This window comes from Dysidea avara, chromosome 1 (genome assembly GCF_963678975.1).
Source record: "Dysidea avara chromosome 1, odDysAvar1.4, whole genome shotgun sequence".
In the NCBI taxonomy this organism is placed as follows: Eukaryota; Metazoa; Porifera; class Demospongiae; order Dictyoceratida; family Dysideidae; genus Dysidea; species Dysidea avara.
The window spans coordinates 21,674,684-21,694,302 of record NC_089272.1 but is presented as its reverse complement, the minus strand read 5'-3'; the positions used below and the strand labels follow the sequence as shown (position 1 = coordinate 21,694,302).

At 38.7% G+C, this 19,619-nt stretch overlaps 1 long non-coding RNA gene across 1 annotated transcript; it reads right to left on the bottom strand.

The window, feature by feature from the left end:
• Positions 1–1,016: 1,016 nt before the first annotated feature.
• Positions 1,017–1,464, bottom strand: LOC136248998 (uncharacterized). The gene is made up of 3 exons (XR_010697969.1): positions 1,399–1,464; positions 1,209–1,291; positions 1,017–1,152 (listed from the first exon to the last, which is right to left on the bottom strand). It is a non-coding gene; the product is annotated as an uncharacterized lncRNA (long non-coding RNA).
• Between the last annotated feature and the right edge of the window lie 18,155 nt (positions 1,465–19,619).

Sequence of the window (19,619 nt, the reverse complement as noted above, 5' to 3'; positions counted from 1 at the left end):
ATTTTGTGATATACAAGCCTTCAAAGTTAGGCTTATCCTTTTTTCTGTCTATCATTTTTTCACACACTTTACAAAAACATTACAAAATACAAATGTGCACTTTAATTAATTGTCTTGAAATTTGGTACACAATAAGGATGTATTAAGGCAAAGTCAAGTACTGAGTTTGATGCATATCTGATAAATATCTACATAATTATGATTATAATTTGCATAAAGAAGATTAATATTTTTTTTGGTCTGCATATACCTGTAGGTTACCATCATGGCCCTCTTGTGGTTTAAAATAAATCACAGTGACACCTACAGAGTTACAACGAGAACAGGGGTGTATGTGTGTGTGTGTGTGTGTGTGTGTGTGTGTATGTACAATACTACTGCAACTTCTTGCTCCCATATAATCAGTATCGGATCAGCAGATAAAAGAAATTAAGTAAAACAAGCTCCAAAGCCTGGTTTATGGGCATTTAATACTAATATACAAAACAAAGTGAAATCCATGCATTAGCAGCCAAGCTGTAAAAAAGGTGTGGCCTTTAAAAGCCTGGGTGAAAAAAGTTGTGAAATCAAAGGGCCAAGAAATGGCTGCAAATGATGCTAATGCTATTAATTTTAACAATGCATATTAGCATAAAATTACTGTAACCATTTCTTGGCTATATGATGTAGATGGTTGTGTAGGGAAGATGAAGTAGGAACTACTTAATATGATTAAACCGCCTTTTCAAATACACTTTCTGTAACAACTTTAAACAGGCTGTAGGACCAGGTGTCCTACAGACCTTCAGCACTTGTGCTGTAAAGCCTTAATAAATGAATAAATAAATAAAATAAACACATTTTATCACAATGATGTATACTGTACTACATACCTGCTGGTATATCACTGGAATCTAATGCTACTCCACACGGTACTGCAGTAAATTCATTACTTGGTGTGACAACAGCTCTTTGGACTGTTGTAGACACTCGTAAATGAACTTCGTTGCTTGTCACACCAGATAAAAGAATGTTATTAGCAAATGTTATCCCTCCAGTAATAACTTCACTGCTATTATCTCTAGGATCATACACGTATTGTTGTTGTGTTCCATCAGACTCATAAAAGATTAGGATTTGATCAATTTCAGAAAGTTCAGCATTCATGTCAAACTGAAAGTGTATAAAAATAATTACTGTCAATGTTATAAACATGTACAGCAGGGTACCTGCCATTCCACATTCAGCCTGGGTGTTCCAGTGGAACTGTTTATACAAGCACTGACAATTGTTGGTATAAATTGTGTTATATCTGTGTTAAAATCAGGACACATGGATGTAATTATATATGCACTTGTATATGGTGGCTTATCCCTTCCTCTATACTTTAAGAAACAATTCCACAAATTAGCTACCCACCCTGACAGCTTGATAAATATATAGAAAGGAAGATAATAAGCAATACTGTTACAAGCTTCATTTCAGCACTACTGCTATTTAATACACTTTATATTACATACACTTTAGACTAATTAAATTCTACTTGTGAATTTTTACAACTTTCTTAAGTGGGAAATTTGTGATTGAACACCCTCAACAATGTATATCATTACTACGTACTTCACACATAAATATGGTAACACAATTTACCACTGTAAAGACAAGTAAGCCTCAAGTATAGTTAACATTGAATCCCAGTTAATAGAACTGAAACCCACAATTGTTAATACTCAACACCATTGCATGTGCAATCATGCAATCTACATTCATGGCAGAAGGGGCATTATTTTAGATTGCTCATACTGATAAAGATTGAAGCTGCCGCAAACATGCCAAGAATAGTCAACCTTCCCTTCACTAAACACTGGCATCCACCCTCACTCAACCAATGCAATCATGTGTGCTAGCACACTCGGTATAAATACATTATTTCACATTTTGGGCACCCAGGGAATGGCACAGTCAGGCTGCTTGATATGACTAAGTGTTGGCTACAGCAATAGAATACACAGCTAACTTTCTCACTAAGACAAAATGTAGGTGCATTTAGCACTTAGCATCTGACATTGCCCTGGGCTGCCCCGTTTACGCCCAAATTATGCATCGCTCTAATGTATGCCATATAGCGGTAGTGTAAGCTGATGTAGGATATTAATCTGCATTAATGATGCACTGAGAATTTACTCTACATTTCAAATGGAACAAATGGTAGTATGTTCCTTTAATAAAAGATTTTGACCAATATTATTGGCTGTGCTTGATCATATTCATGTAATGTCTTTTGAGTGACCATCTGGGTTTGAAAGTCTTCAGTCACTGGTCATTTGCCCTAAAGCAAATGGCAATGAATGCACTCTAAAATCTGTGTAAAGGACATCTGCTATGCAAGTTTGCTCTGAAAAACTACTTGCCATATATGAGAGTGTTACCAGTGTACAGGGCCACAGGGTTAAGGGCAACTGGAGCAATCTTTCTACCACCCTGGCCTGTTTGGAGCCTCAGTAATTTGTGTACCTTTCTATATTGTACAGGTCCACTTTAATTTTCTACTCCTTGCCCCTGGTGGCCCTGCCAGTGTGCTCTGCCAGTGGGGTTTGCAATTGTGGGATGTAGTTTAACCAGTTTTATCTATGTCCACAATCCACATTGTACACAAGTGATTAGCTCAGAGATGAAGGATACACATAATATACTACAAACACCATTGTTACTAATGATCACATAACTATTACATACATTACATAACCTAAAATTGGCCTAACATGATGTAATTGCAATAATAACCTATTAATAGTTTAGTGTCTGCTACCACTCCATGACATCATCCTCCAGGGCTGGGGCATTGAGTTCATTACACCACAGTTTCATTTGAAATATCGCACGTGTTGCCAAATCTCTGTGTGGTTATCTACTCTGTGTTCAGGGTCTCCAATATCAAAGTCATGAGTATCATGGTCAGTGGTGATAGTGATGTCCCTCTCCTCTTGGTCATACAATTTGTCATTGTCACTTGAACAGCCAGGCAGTACATCAGAGCACTTCTAAATGGGCACATTGGTAAACCTTATCCAGCACCTGATCCTGCACTACTGCCAGCAGTGATGTGGCACCATTTACTGTGATGGGAGTTGACTTCTATATGTACAGCAGAATCACACTGAGCAAAGGTATATATTTGCTTATTTACTTGTGTGACTACCAGGGCTATTCACTTGGAAGTTGTCACAGATAATCTAGTGGAGCATTATGAATTCTACACCCACAGCAAATGAAATTATGAAAAGCCTAAGCTGTTGCACTAGAGGTGATCTATTGGCTGCTGATTGTGAGATAAGATTAGCCAATTCTTTTCAATAGACTTTCAATTGACAAGCTTTTACCCAATGCATCTTGGCTTTGTATAGTTCATCATAAGTGAGTGGTCCACATTGTTTGTTGTTGGATTGCCAGGAATCTACTGACATAAGCAGTGACAGCAACAAGCTTATTAAGCCTGCTGTATATGGTATATTTCAGACTGATGAGGTGGAGATTCTGCAGGGGTAAAGTCATCGGCTATAGCTGCAGTGGAGTAGTGGATGATAGTATCCACTTAGGACATTGTTCTTCAGTGCATAACCATGGTGGCCCCTTGTTATGAAGTGCAGATGATTGTAATGCCTTAACAGTTATTCCTCTGGTTAAGAGGTCTGCTGGGTTCTCTTCTGTTGGGAAATAGCCCCGTGTGGCTGTTGAAGAAAGCCCACTGACACAGTTGGACACACAGGGAGTTAGTTTCTTCTTCTGCTGTATCCAATATAGTATGATTTGGCTGTCAGACCAAAGAAAAAGTGATTTTTCCTACAATGATAGGGATGTGATAATAAACGCACTTACTCTAGCAGCAACCACTGCAGCCATCAGTTCTAGACGTGGTAGAGTTAACTCTTCTTGTGGTGCAACTCTGGTCTTGGCCATGATGAAAGTTATATGATTGCCAGATCTGAGGTAAGCAACAGCACTATAAACCTTAGTGCTAGCATCTCCAAAAATGTGTAGCCAATCTACTGTGATTGGGTGTTCAGTGAAATATTGTCTCTGAATTATTAAATTAGCAGCATTTTGTATCTCATTAGCTAAGGAGATCCACTCTTCTTGAATAGACTGTGCAGGGTCTCCCACAGGGGGGGAAACTGGGGCATTTTTCCCAGGGCCCCAGCCTGAAAGGGGCTCCAGAAGGCCCCATGAAGGGCCCCTGTTTAAAAGATCGATATACTCTAATAGAGCAGTCAGATATAGATACTCTAATAGAGCAGTCACAGTATTCTTCAGAGGAGCAGTGTAGCAAGCTTATAAATAAGGAGATATGGTTGGCGAGGGGTAGCTATTGTCATTGTCAGCATGTAATAACTTTTTTTTTTTTAATTTGGTCTTCAACTTACAGCTTGGGTGAAGTTGTGATTCAGAATGGAACCTCCTTTCCCTCGGGCCCCGCTTTAACTCTTTGCCCTGGGCCCCTTGATTTCTCTGGGCGGCCCTGAGACTGTGGTAGTGGTTCATCCCATTGTACATTCCTTTGCCAGTTTTGTTGTAAGAGGAGCTTTGCTTGGATTGTCACTGGGAATAGATAGCTGAGAGAATGAAATATCTTAGAGGATAGTTGCAGATTTTTTCTTATTGTGATGAGAGTGTGGTTTTCTGGAATTGCTGTTTTGACAGCAAAATGTAAGGTGTCTGTGTTAATGTTCCACAAAGCCACTTTAGTATTGCTGTCAGCAACATTGTCTGCTTTTGCCAGGAATTGCAGTTAATGGTAGTTGGAAGCCCAAGTCCTGATGTTGAAGTTTGCTTGTGTGACAATCACTGATGATGTTGTCCATGTAAATGTTCGACAACATATCGGCAGCTACAGTTAAGGTAATATTCTGAAGGTGGCAATGCAATGTGGCACGAAACATGCAAAATCCTGTAACAGGGATAGAAAACAGTGTCACACGCCCAGTGTACTATCTGTACAATTTACGTCACTGGTTGGATACAAGGTGCATTTCATTTTGAATTGAAGAGCATGAAAAGACTACTCCCTAATGATACTGATTATGGCAAGACAATCAGATGTTGCAAGAGTCTGTGAAGCATTCACATCAATTCAGAGCTATACCATATAAACATGTATATCATGACACTAATAGATCACAATCTTCCAGCACTGTAACCACTGTCAACAGAACTGGTGATTCTTTTTAAACTCTTGGTTACTATTGAATACATGGTACTGCTAGATTGCACCCAATGCTTGCCTGCTTGACTTATGACTTATGCAGAATTGCACATAGGTACATATTGTGCATATTTTCATTAGTATTGAAGTCTATAGAAATTACTCCATAATAGATATTTTTGAAAGTACATAAACTAGACATAGTTAAAAAAAATAGTAATAGGGATCACTAAAGAATTACATGAAACAAGAAGGAAATGCTGGATCGAGTAAGGATCACGGTTACATCTAGTAAACCCACGAATCCCTATTTTGACTCATTTGCTAGTGTAAAAGTGAGCTGGCAGAGTCAGTATAGGTATTTGTAAGTTTACAAGATGCAACTATGATCCTTGTTGATTTATTCTAGTCATCCTTTCTTGTTTCATGGATATAATCAGCGATCCCTATTCCTGATGTTTAAATTTTTCAATATTCCCAACTACTGCTAAGCTACCTTGTGTTTCAATCACCATAATCTGATGTAAACAGAGAATCGTCATTGCAAAAGTTGTAGAGAGTCTATTCATCATGTAGTTGTTTTATCAATTCCCAGAGTGAAGAGCCTTTAAACTACAAAAGATAGTCACAGTGACATTATGAATATATTACAATGGCAGATCCAGGATGGGGCATTTGGGGCAAATTCCCCTCTCCCCTCACCTTGTGGAGGAGTCTGATATATACTAAACTTTGTCAGGCCAATATCAGTTTATCAACTCATGAAAATATGCACATTTTACTAGCATTTATTACAAATTCACCTGAAACCAAAGCGAACCAAAGTCAAACTAGCTGTGAAATTGTCACCCAGCACCTTTGTGCATACTACGCGCCTCTAAAAATAATTGTGTTTCTGTTGTTTAAGACATTCAGATCCTTTTAAACAGCTTTTAAGACTTCACAACCATCTGAAAAGATCAAAATGGCAAAAATCAACAGTGAAACACTACTAGGAGGTAATTATTTGCTGCTTCAAAATTGCAACACTGAACTATAGAATCTGGCTCTCCCCAACCACCTACAACTTAGCCTGCTTGTGCCCCTCCCCTTGCCAGCTCCTAGATCTGTCCCTGTATTATCTATACCAAAACAGCCAAGCTGTGAAAAACCCTCCAAAATGGCCAGGGAGGATAATTGTGAAATCAAAGGTGGTGGCCAAGAAGTGGCTGCACTGATGCTAATGCCAATCATTTTACAGCATTGGCATCATTACAGCCATTTCTTGACTACCACCTTTGATTTCACAATTTTTTACCCTGGCAACTTTAGAGGGCCACACCCTTTTTCACAGCTTGGCTGTTTGGTACAGATATCACATTTTCGTAATTGTAAGCTCCAAAGCTGGCCTGTGGCCGGCTTTGACTCTTCCCTTTAACTAGGTTATTTTTCTTTCTTTACAGCTGGAATCATCTAACAAAAAAAGACTACTATTTTATTGAACAAGTACACAGAAAAATTTGAAATTTTAAACTAGAGTAGGGATCATAGCACATCGATAAAAAGTACTGAATTAAGCTGGAGTAGTACATGATATTAAATCACAGCAAACCAATAAGAAGTGTTATATCCCTACTGTGCATTTCCATTATGGTATCTTGAGCACAGTAAGGATATAACACTTAGTTCTTATTGTTTTACTGTGATTTAATATTGTGCACTACTCCAGCTTGTTTCCGTACTTTTTATCGATGTGCTATGGTCCCTACTCTAGTTGAAAATTCCAAATTTTTCTGTGTACTTGTTTGCTAATTTTTAAAATTATTATGACTGGTGAACCCATGCATACCGCGGAAGAAATGGCACCGCGCACCTCAGCTATATCAATTATCATCTGAAAAGTGAAGTATCCATTACGCTTCATTGTCAGCTATGTTCAACCCATTACACAGCAGTACAAATAAAGAACTGTTCAAAAAGCACCTCTACAATCAAAATAGCCACCATGAAAAATACGGACGATTTCCATTACGAAGGGAAGCCATCACGTGCTACCACCAAATTGACACTTTTCGTGAATGGGACACAAAGGAGGACACTGGTAAGTCCATGAAGAATGCATTGTATGTACTGCGGTATGCCAAAAGGCACCTGTCGGGCCAAAGTGATGTCGAACAGTGAAAAAATTAAGCCCGTATCTTTAGCCGTTATTGAGTTACGCTTGTCTGAAGGCATCAGTCAGTCAGTCAGTCACCAGAAAATTCTGTTAAATATTTTGTAGCAACTTGTTTAAAGCATTTCGGGTTGATCTGAAGGCTTGTTTGAGCTTAGTTTTACCTAACCAATACTGCCTCATCAGGGAAAATTGAGGTTGATTTTTGGGTGATATTATTTTGTGGGCCATGCCCACTCCTTTGTGGTCCCTACTATACAGTACTATCGTACTGTATGAGTACTGTATGATAATGTGTCTATTATCAATGAAACTGAATGCCATTTAGCTATTGGGGTAATTCTTATGTAGCTGAACCCTGTACAGGATGTTATGTGTAGCTACAGGGTAACTTTTGCATGGCTGAACACTCTACAGTATAATGTTTGTAGCTGAACTATCTACATGGTGACTTGATTGTATAGCTAATCTCTCCATAGGTTGACTTTTCTGTAGCTGAAATTTTTACAGAGTTACTTTTTTTGTGGTTGATCTCTCTACAGGATGGCTTGTTTGTAGCTGAACTCTATACACGGTGACTTTTTGTGGCCGAACTCTCTAATGGTGGCATTGCAGATGATCTCTCTACTGTGTGAATTGTTCGTAGCTGAACTCACTACATAGTGAGCTGATCTCTCTACAGGGTGAATTGCAACATACATAGCTGAACTCTACAGGGTGATTCTTTTATAGCCGAACTCTTTACAAAGCAACTTGTTGTTAGCTGAACTGTATAGGTTGACTTGCTGTGTAGCTGTCTGACTCTCTACAGGGTGACTTGTTAGCTGAATTCTCTAGGTTGAATTATTTTGTAGCTGAACTCTACTTTTTTTTTGCTGAACCTTCTACAGAAACCTTGTTTGCATTTGAACTCCTTACAGGGTGCCATCAGTGTATGCAGCTGAAATTCTACAGGCTGACTTCTTACTTGTTCAGGCCTCTCAACTCTCATGGTTTCACTGTGAGACTGAAGTTTTGGGAGGCCTCATGGTCAGATGCTAATTTCTCAAGGTCATGCTATGGATCTCAAATATTCTCAAGGTTTTTTGACTGGAAATGAAACTCAAACCCACAATTGAAAACATTTTATCAACTTAATTATAAGAAATTGTACTCACATGATAAATATTTAAATTATAATGGTGCTCAAATCAATAAAAGTGTAGAGCCAACTAGTAGCCCAACGCCAATACAGTAAGGTGTCTTCTTGTTTTTGTTACGTACTAAGTATGTTTTTCACTAGCATTAATCAGTTTTGAATGGACTTAGTTATGAGGATAGAGGGCAGAAATTGTATCATGTGCTAGACTAGAGGCAAGATTTGTACAAGAGCTATGCGACAATTCTACCACATGGATTTGCAGTGAAAAGCTGGCATTTATATTGTACAAATATAATGATCTCTGGGACTGGTCCCATGTCTATCATCATCAGTTGCAGCCTTAATCCTTCTAGTTTCCAGTCCCATATTAAGTTCCTTCCAATGAATAACCTCTGGCATCAGCTAAAACCATTGACCCTCAAAACTCCATCCAACTGCAAGGGTTAGCACACTTTCACAGCTCGCATCTGTAATAGCTTTCTAATGCCACCATTTCCATGTACTTTGTTTTGTATACCTGAGACTCCTCAATGAATCAGACTAATTCCCATCAAATTCCAACTTTTTTCAACATGTGCAATTGTTGCATTATACAATCCATCATTAACTTTTCAATCGTTTGCACATCATTTGATTGCTGATTAGGCCGACTATATCCTGTTCAAATGTTGCAGACGTTGTATCACAGCTATCCCAGGCATGCGAAAAGAGGACCTACGTATGTGCCCAATAATGTCATCATTTTTCCAAATCTTCAAATGTTTTACAACCTCTGAATGCAAAGAGATACGTACTTGTCATGTTCTGCTTCCAGCGTGCACCAGTAGCACAAGAACTTCATTGTTGTCATCAGCTACAACATTCACTCTACTTCCTTCAATTGCAAAATTGAAGTGCGCATTGGACCATCAGTATGTCAGAATTTCCATGTGTGCAATCAGTGTGTAGGGCTGTCAGCATCCCCAGGTATGTTATGGTATGTGCAGGTGCAGATATTCAGTCAAGTGAATCCATGGAAGCATACAAAAGTCAGAAAGTTTTCTTGCAAATGAAAAGAGCAAACATCAATTGATTGCCCAATATCTGAAAGATGATGGCCAGGTTGTGCATCAGAGTAATTTGAATGCTGACACACTGATTGTTCAATGTGCACTTCAATTTACAATTGAAGGAAGTGAAGTGTGTTGTAGCTGATGACACTGATGTTCTTGTCCTCCTGCATGGTGCACCAGAACATAGCAAGTATATATTTTCTTTCAGAGGTTGGGAAACATTTAAGTATTGGAAAATTGATGACATTATTGGGCACATACAGTGTAGGTCCTATTGTAACGTCATAATTACATCTTCTCTATTCGCATGCCTGCATGGAGTGGCTGTAATACAACATCTGCAACATTTGAACAGGGTAAAGTTGGCCTTATCAAGAAGAAAATGATGTGCAAGTGATTGCAAGAGCAACACATTTTCACAACTTGCATGTGCATCTACAAGTTATTCATTAGAAGGAACTTAATGACTAACTTGATCCATTACCATAATGGAGCTGGAAACTAGAAGGGTCAAGGCTGTATGCAACTGATGATGACAGACATGGGACTATCACCAGAGATCTTACTTAAATTTGTACAATATAAATGCAAGCTTTCTACTGCAAATCCATGTGGTAGCAACATTATGCTCTCGTCGTAATCATGGATTAAAGTATGTTGCAGCATGTGGCAGTTACAGGGAGAGTTGCAGAAGTGCCGAGGAAACTGTTTACAATAATTGTGACAAATATATTTGTTCAGAACTTACCTGATAGGCACCTTTTTATTTCCTTATTCTTATTTCATACAGCTAATATTGTTTGCAACGAATTTCTTATGAGAAAATATTTTAAGGATAATATGCATTTTTGTTAGTCACAAATTACCAGATTTGCAAAAATAGGTCTAGCAAATGCATTTAATCAAGAAACCACAACTTAGTGTACATGGTGAATATCAACCTGAAATTTTCTGCAACTAATAAGTGATGCTGGTGCTCACTACTGATCATATTTCAAGTCAGTACCATTTTCCAATCTGAAGTTATGAGTTGTCAATGTTGGTAAATTGGATATGTGTGGAAGTAGGGGTGTAGCTAGCCAGACGGTGGGGGGGGGGGGGTAGGCATCCCCCACAAAACTCTCGACATTGTTCATAATTGCACAAAAGGCTAATGACCCAATGATGGGCTAGCCAACATACGGTGTCGTATTATTACAGCTTATCTACATAACTACTTCATTACTGATTGCTACCAGTTATATTATTGGAAATATTTTCGTCGAGCATCATCGCACGTGCCACAACTGTACTCCAACAAATTTGTCCATAATCCAGTAGAACTATATTGTGAATATTTTAGTACAAATACAATGTGTCATAGTTGCTTACGCCAGCCACAGTCCGTGCTGCAGTCCTAGCACACTGGCATAGTATGACGAGCTCACTCACTTCAGCCGGCGAAATTCAACCGCCATGTATTGGCACGAAATCCCAACTCTATACCTTTCCCGTTAGCAGAATTTGTAAGCTTACTGACAAAGTGAAAAAAATTAAACTGGCATGCCACTACACTGTACGAAGATCCAGTGTGATTAAAATAAAGTTGGTCCATTTAACTTTATCACCTCGTAGGTTTGTAGCATCATTGCATATCACTTGTCTCTTCTGAGTTGCGACTCTTGCGAAGTCACTTTGAGCGGGTCACCTATCTTTAGATTCGAAAAATGCACTATCACGTGAGTAGTATAGGGTAAATATAGAATTGTGTCTAATATTTTCGTTGGCGGTGAAGGCATAGTGTCTACACGGGGGAACCCCTGGGGATTCGGGCATACTTTATTTTTAGCGCATCGTTTTATTAATTGCTTGTAACGCGCAAGAACTCATCGTATTATTATCACCATTCACAAACGAGTTGAATGTTGTGTGCACTCGCGTAGCTAGTAGCGCACAAACAGTAATTTGGAATGCGTGTCAGTTACTGGAAAGCTTGTGACGGAAGTTTTAAAAAACATCACTTAGTGACGGGGGGGCAAATGCCTCCCCTTGCCCCCCTTTGGCTACGCCACTGTGTGGAAGATCCACTTTCCCAAATCCAGTCACATATGTCTCAATGCTAAATTGGCCATAAACATTTTTCCCCAAGGTGGATTTTAGAGGATTTTGGATATGTTATTCTGTGAAAAATTTGCTTTTAATGATACTAAAATCAGTTTTCTTTGAATTTTTTCCGGGTCTAACCTTAATTCTACCAGACTATTATGTATACACATTGCATCACTTGAAAGACTGTTATCTCTATTGCATGGAGTGGAGCCAGTCATTAAGCCTAGGTATGCAACATACAACCATCCATAGTATGAAGAGTGAATTATTTTCCATTATTCACCCTTGATAGTATAAGCTTATGTTTCAGAGTATGTCACTAGCTTAGTAAGACACAAAAGACTCAGGCTATTATGCATATCAATTTAAAAATAACACCCTCCAAGTATTCCTTACCACCTTCTTTGTTGTATTGCCTGATCAGCACTAATTTACACACCAAGGTATCCATAGCAGCATACAATGCCAGCAGATAATTATTAGAGCGTATTCTAAATGTCATTGTAGTTGGGAAATGCACCACTGATTGACAGGAATACGCCATGAATAAAGTGAGTTAAGTGAGTTACGTTTATATAAGTCACTATAGGCGGTAGACTGTCAGTATTCATGGTATCATTCATGTGATTTCCATTTACATATATAAATAACCTCAAAGTGCTATATACTAGATATGGTGTAAAAGTCAATGCTATAACATTTTCTGCAAAAAAAACAAAAACTGCCAAATAAAATAGGGGGTTCATCTGAACCTCCCTGGGTACGGGCCTGAGTGCATAGGTATATGCAGTAGTGGTTAATGGTTAATTTACATGGTTTATGTGGGTTAGTACTTAGATGGCTTAGTGGTTGTGATGCATATCAAAGCCAAATAACTATTTCACTTAGGTGTTAATTAAGGTTTGGTCTAAACATGTTGATAGCCTTTACTCCCTTATAAGGGAGATGAACATATACAGTACATTCAAGCAAACGTCAGGGAAAATGGAGTACCAAGAGATCATATTTGAGTTTGGGTACATGGGAGTTACCTGTTAGCCATTATGACACCATCGAATTGAGCATATTAGGCCACCATCACCAACATCCTTTAAAAACTGTATTAATTACATTCTGAAGGAGAAAATACCTTGACCAAATCTATCTATAGGTATTTGACTTAACTGCTGCAGTTTCCATCTCCTCATCAAGGAGAAGGTTTTTACTTCTTAACCAGAAACTGCCCAGAGACTGGTCAGATCAGTGGGATGCTTAACGCTGATATACACCCACTTGTGCAGTAATGCCAGCTGCCCCATCTGTGGTATAGCGTGTGTCCAAGGATTCATAGATTCACCTAACCTAAATAATATGATGGTTATTTCCTTTAGTTTGCCCCTGCTATGCATTCACTCGCCTAGTAATAAATATTATTATGTAACGCGTTACATAAATTGATTTATAGCTACGTCTTATGGCTCAAGACAAATGTACACGAAATAAAAGACGCAAGGCAAACACACACACACACACACACACTGTGAGTAACGCGTTACCCCTCAATGTACTGTAGTACAGTGGATGTTCCAGTCTGAAAGGTAACAAATAGGTGTAAAATGTGTGAAAATTTGTAAGTGTGAAAATTTGGTACACATAGCTTCAACCATTGGCGAGCTATGACACTGTATAAAATACGCTACTTTACGAAAATTTTTAGCTATTAGTGCCGGTTTTCCCAGAGACATGGTCCTGAGTCAGCCGCGGCGTAGTTTCCTTCATTTAGCAGATGGGTAGCTGTACGTAAACAACGCGATTATTTAAAGTGTACATGTAGTCTGTAGATTTTTTCACAACGCCGAGTAGCTATATTCCGGCATGTGTCGAGCCATATGATATACTATATCATATTGCTCGACAGACTACATGTACACTTAGTCTCGTTGTTTACGTACAGCTACCCATCTGCTAAATGAAGGCCGTGAAACTACGCTGACTCAGAACGCCGCCGCGGCATAGTTTAATAGGTTAGGCTGCAAATTAATTCTACGGCTAGCTAAGCCAGCAACAATTAATTGCAAACTGCTCATGAAAATTATTACCATACGGGTGTAACTTACTTGGGAATGAATGTACAAGATTTCAGGTTAGGTGATTTCAGGTTAGGTCTCTTAGAAGATCAGCGTACTCGGTTAACAAATCACACTGGTCCTCGCACTGGTCTTAACGATCTCCCGATCGATCACGTGACATGGATTAAAACTTTTCAACAAAATGCCACCTCACCTTTCTAGAAAACCTTAGAAGTTGAGTTTGGTCCACTATATATAGTCAAGGGCTGTTTTAGTGGGAGAGGGGCACTATGGGCACCTCAGGGGCGGATCCAGGGGGGGGGGGGGGGGGGGGGGGGGCTTTGGGGGCTGAAGCCCCCCCCCCTTCACTTTTCAACTTAACTTGATCAATATGAAAGGATCACAATGAACTTTTTCTGTCTTAGCATATAATAGTGTCACTAATAACACATATACACATAAACCCACCTTAGAACTATCTTTCCAAGGCATTATCACTGGATTTGTGTTAAAGATTATACAACAATGGGCCTGAATCAGCACTAGCAGAGCATGAGATCGAGATACTCTAATAGAGCAGTCACCTAACTACTCTAATAGAACATTCAGAAGACACATTTAAGTTGGCTTTGCTACTGATGGAAATTATCCAAATCTGTCTGCATTAAAAGATGTATCTACACATTGTGAAGTGCAATAGTCTAGTTCAAAAGCCTTCATTAGCTGATACCTCTATATACTTGTATAGTATCTTATAAGTGATAGTTGTACTTGCTGTATGAATAGAATTACTTCAAGTACATATGCACCACTGAAAGTGCTCTCAGATTCAATCTCAAATCATTCAAATCTCAAAATTTTCCAGTAGGGCTGTTCATGCTAGGACAATGATATAATTAAAAGGACACTGAAATGCTTACAAACAGTAAGGATTTTATGTTGAAATGTTACCAAATAGCAGTATTTTGGCATGATATTGTTCAAATTTTTCCTGGGAGGGCATGCCCTCAGACCTCCCTAGCTTCAGCATGCTTTGCATGCTTTGCATGCATGCTGGCCGGTGTACTTTGCACACCACAATACATATACATATACTTCAAATTAGCCCCCCCCTTTTAGAAATCCTGGATCCGCCCCTGCACCTCCTACAATTATTTACTAACACCACTATGACAGTATGAGCTAGCTATGCTAGCTGTTAAGCCGCTAAAAATCGAAATAGACTACTCTAATAAAATGGTCAATTACTCTCAAATAGAATTACATCCACATAGGGGGCAGAAGGGGGGGCGTTGAGGATGCTCCAGCATGTAGCGGATGTATATCGTCACATTAAGCCTGCACAGTTAGCCAGAAAAGATTGAGATACCCTAATAGAGCAGTCACCCTAATAGAGCAGTCACCCTTATGCAACAATCAAGCATGTATTATTAACTGCTAAAACTACTAAAATTCAATCTCCTGATACTTAAATTTCAAATTTTCCTGTGGGGAGATGCCCCCAGACTCACTAGAATAGCAACAGATGCTCAGTGTGCTTATGCACCAATACCACCTGCATAAATTTTAAGCACCCCCAACTCTCTAACACCTACAGCGAGTGGCCAGGGCTGCACCCTTACTTGATCAAGCTCCACACCTTTTTTACACTTATATAGTTTTAGAACAACCACTATATATCCCTTCTACTTGTATATTACATTTGAAATTACGTGTACACATAAAGTTAATATTGCTGATAGTGGTTTCATCTTTAGCATCAATTGGATTCAGTATCTCACAGCTTCTGGAGGTTGCACTCCTAGACCCCTTGAAATTGAACTGTGGACTCAAACCATACTGCAGCACTTTTGTTATGGTTTTTGTTTATATGGCAGTTAGTATTTCCACTGTTAAAGAATAATGATGTCACTTAGTTAACACAATTTTCAATAAAATTCAACCAAAATTATTACCAAATTTAGCAAAATTTTCTGGAGCCATATATCTAAGTCAGTAGTTTTCTTCCACTGATTCAGCCACATGCAGGATAAAACTGTATAGCCTTCCTATGTCATCCTCCATGTCCATAATCTACTTATAAATATGAATCAGTTGCAATGATAGCTAACATTCATCTGAAGCTGTTTTAGTTCTTGTAGGTATACTGAAGGACATGCATCCACTGTACTATCAAAATTTACACTAACATTAGTCCTCTCCAAGCACCTTCAGTGGGGCAATTGGAAAACAGTGGAAATGGAAACCACAGAAATAATCAAATCATTATACATATCAGGGATGGATCTAGGATTTCACAAGGGGTGGGTGCTAAGCTAGGGGCATAGTTAAGAAAAAGTGGTTACTGGTTGATATATACAACTAGTGAATTGAAAGGGTGCAAAGCATGCTCAGTATGCAGAGCATGCTTTATCTAGGAGGTCTGGGGGCATGCCTCCACAGGAAAATTCTGCAAATTTAGTATTCTGAGATTGAATTTGGTAATAATTTTGGCTGAGTGAGCATAAGTTGCATTGTGAGCCACTTTAACTAAGTGAAATAACTATTAAATAGCTCTATAGCAGTGGTAATACTAACTGTCATATAAGGGGCACAGCGTTAATGCTGCAGTATATGGTTTGAGTTCAAAGTTGTATCAAGGGGTCTAGATCTGCAACCTAATTCTATTAGCCTAAACTGATGCTAATAATACTATGACCAGCAATAGTACTGAATCTATGCTTTCAAAGAGTTCTCAATTTATTTTTACCATTGAACACTTATGCCTAATGGTTAGAAGTTCCTGATTCATTCGGTGGTTATTGTAAAGCATCTCCTCTGGAAAGTTGGAACCTAACGTGATGATGTACTTTTGACATTTACAGTATGATGATAAAGAACTTGATATACACACCTATTTGTACTTGCAAATGCAATATATACAGATAGAAGGGAGGGTGTATATTTGATGGTCACATTTTGTTTTGTTCCGGCTAAATTAAGCTATTAAAATAGGAAAATTTTGGAGCTGGATCATTTGAGAGTGCAACCCCCAGATGCTGTAAACCTGTTAACTTTATAGATGCTTGAAATTTCAGTAGAATTTAGATGTAAAAGGAAGTGTATCCTTTTCAAAAATAATTGATGTCTTTTACATATGAGGTATAGATTTGTAACTTTTAAGCAATCGGTATGTCAGGATGTTTGGTATAATGGTGAGATATATATAGCAGTGCACATGCACAGGTGAAGATGAAGAAGAAATCAAACCACTGCCCAAGTATTGCAAGCTCTATTTTGTATTAATCATTTGTAAGACTGACACTTGAACACTTGAATATATATCTCCTATATCCTATATGGTCCCTCACTTAAAATCAGAGCATACAGACACAACAGCTAGGATCTTAAATTTCTACTGTTTCAGCCTAAACACAATGGGTTTTTGTAGCTGGTAAATTTCAACAATGAAGCAATGTTAAAGAATGCTTTTATGGGTGTTATTTTTGTTTACAACTACATAGCTAGCTATTCCCATAGAGTCCTATGAATGACAATGCACTTAGAATCATGTCACTCATAGCTCTATGCATGGTTAAACTTATATGGGCTGATATGGCAAACGTGCATGCATGCATGGCCCATATAAGTTTGGAAATGTCAATTACCAAACTTATATGGGCCATTAGTTGTAGTACTAGTACTGAGCACATATCCTGCTATTTAGTGCTGTAAGGTTTCATTCACATGTGATATGTATGGCTTACATATCACAATTTTGCCATAATTGCCAAGCACCTTAGCATGAAGCAAGTAATCTTGCAGTTTTGAGCTTTCTGTATATTTATTTATTTGTAACTGTGTTTGTCTACAATGGTAGCACATGATATATTGTGTAAGTAATGATGTAATGTGGTAAAAGTTGTTGTGTAATCCAGTACATGACAGGTCTTTGGAGTCATGAATGCGGCTGTATCTGAATGGCTCAGAAAACCACATCACTGCTGTAGAGCAACCTTACAAAAGGGAGTGGTATTTGTTATGCCACAAGACTAAACCTCTTTAAAAGTTTAAACACCAGACTACTTGTGCTTGTCAGCTATGAAAGTGTAATACGTATTTAATGCCTAGCTTATTTTCAGTGTTACCTTTGACTTGGGTGATGCATCAACTTCATTTTAATAGCTATTTTTCTGCTGTACTTGACTAAAGACAGTGTGTGTTGTTACACAACTTTTAGCACTTATATACTCCATGCATTACCTTGAAACATGAGTCAAGCTGGAGAAGATTCTGATCAATCAAATTATAATAACTGTAGTGAATCATCTGAGTACACAATAAGAGTGTGAACATTGTATGTCATTGTATGCAACAGCTAAGTTGTCTGAAGATGTGTTGACATGCTGGGTCATAATTAAGTATTTGCTGGTTCTGCGATGAGTCCTGTGGTAGCTTGATAAATGAGGTTATTGACTCTACCACTGGATAGTGCCATAGGCCAGTTTCAAAATTTTAAATTTTCCATGCTCACATAATATATATATATATATACACTTTAAACATTATGAATAAGAACAAGAACCAGGAAATATTCTACTAGACCATATAGTCTACTTTTGCTACAATTTGCAGTTTAGTAGGTGAGGACACATTGAAAGGCATCAAGTATGCTGACCTGATCAAGGTGTTATCAGAGCATTATGATCCCACACCTTCTTCAATTGTACAAAGGTACAAGTTTTACAATCGTGTGAGAGCAGAGGGAGAAGCCGTGGCTAACTATGTAGCTTCTCTACGGGCCATTGCAAAGTATTGCGATTATGGAGACACCCTCAACATGATGCTCAGAGACTGGTTGGTATGTGGAATCAACCACCAAGTTATACAAAGAAGACTTCTTGCTGAAAAGAATTTGACTTTTGACAAAGCTCTCGAGATATCTCTAGCAGTTGAAGTAGCTGACAAGGACATGAAACAAATACAAAAGCCTCCAGTTATCCTCTATCAATCTCATGGAAAGGGTCCCAAGCCCCCTAGAAAGGATGTGCAGCCTCGCAGCTCACGTCATCCTACTACTTGCCACAGATGCCTAGGAGAACATGCTCCTCAAACTTGCCCATTTAAGCAAGCAGAATGCCACAAATGCAAGAAAGTAGGACACATTGCAAAAGCCTGTAAAACAAAAGCACGACAAGAGAAATTACCCAAACAGCCAAAGGCCACAAATTATGTTGATGATGTGCAGGAGACTGCTGGGCAAACCACACCAATGGATAACTCTTATGACCTGTTCACTCTGTCAAGCAGTGGTCAAGAATCTATCCTGGTATCAGTGACACTAAACCAGACACCAGTCCAGATGGAGCTAAACACAGGAGCCTCCTTGTCCCTGCTGAATAAGCAAACATTTGATGTCATTGCCAACAAGAGTCATACAACATTGAAAACAACAGATGTCCAGTTGAAGACATACACAGGAGAAACTGTTGAAGTCCTGGGAGCTGATGAACTCACAGTCACTTATGGTGAGCAAACAAAACAATTAGTGGTATATGTTGTTGCTGGGAATGGTCCCAACCTTATGGGTAGAGACTGGTTGTGTAGTCTCAAAGTCTCTATTGGGGAAGTCCACAAGGTGCAGGTGCCAAATGGATTACCAGAACTTTTGGAAAAACACAAACAAGTGTTCTCAGATGGGCTTGGAACCTTTAAAGGGGGAAAAGTTACCCTCCAGATTGAACCACAGTCAAAACCAAAGTTTTTCAAAGCTCGCACCCTACCATTTTCACTTAAAGAAAAAGTGGAGAATGAACTAGAAAGACTTGAGGCTTTAGGAATCATCACACCAGTTACACACTCAAATTGGGCAGCACCTATTGTTCCAGTTGTGAAGCATGATGGCTCAATCAGGCTTTGTGGTGACTACAGAGTCACAGTTAATCAAGCTGCAAAAGTTGACACCTACCCATTGCCAAGG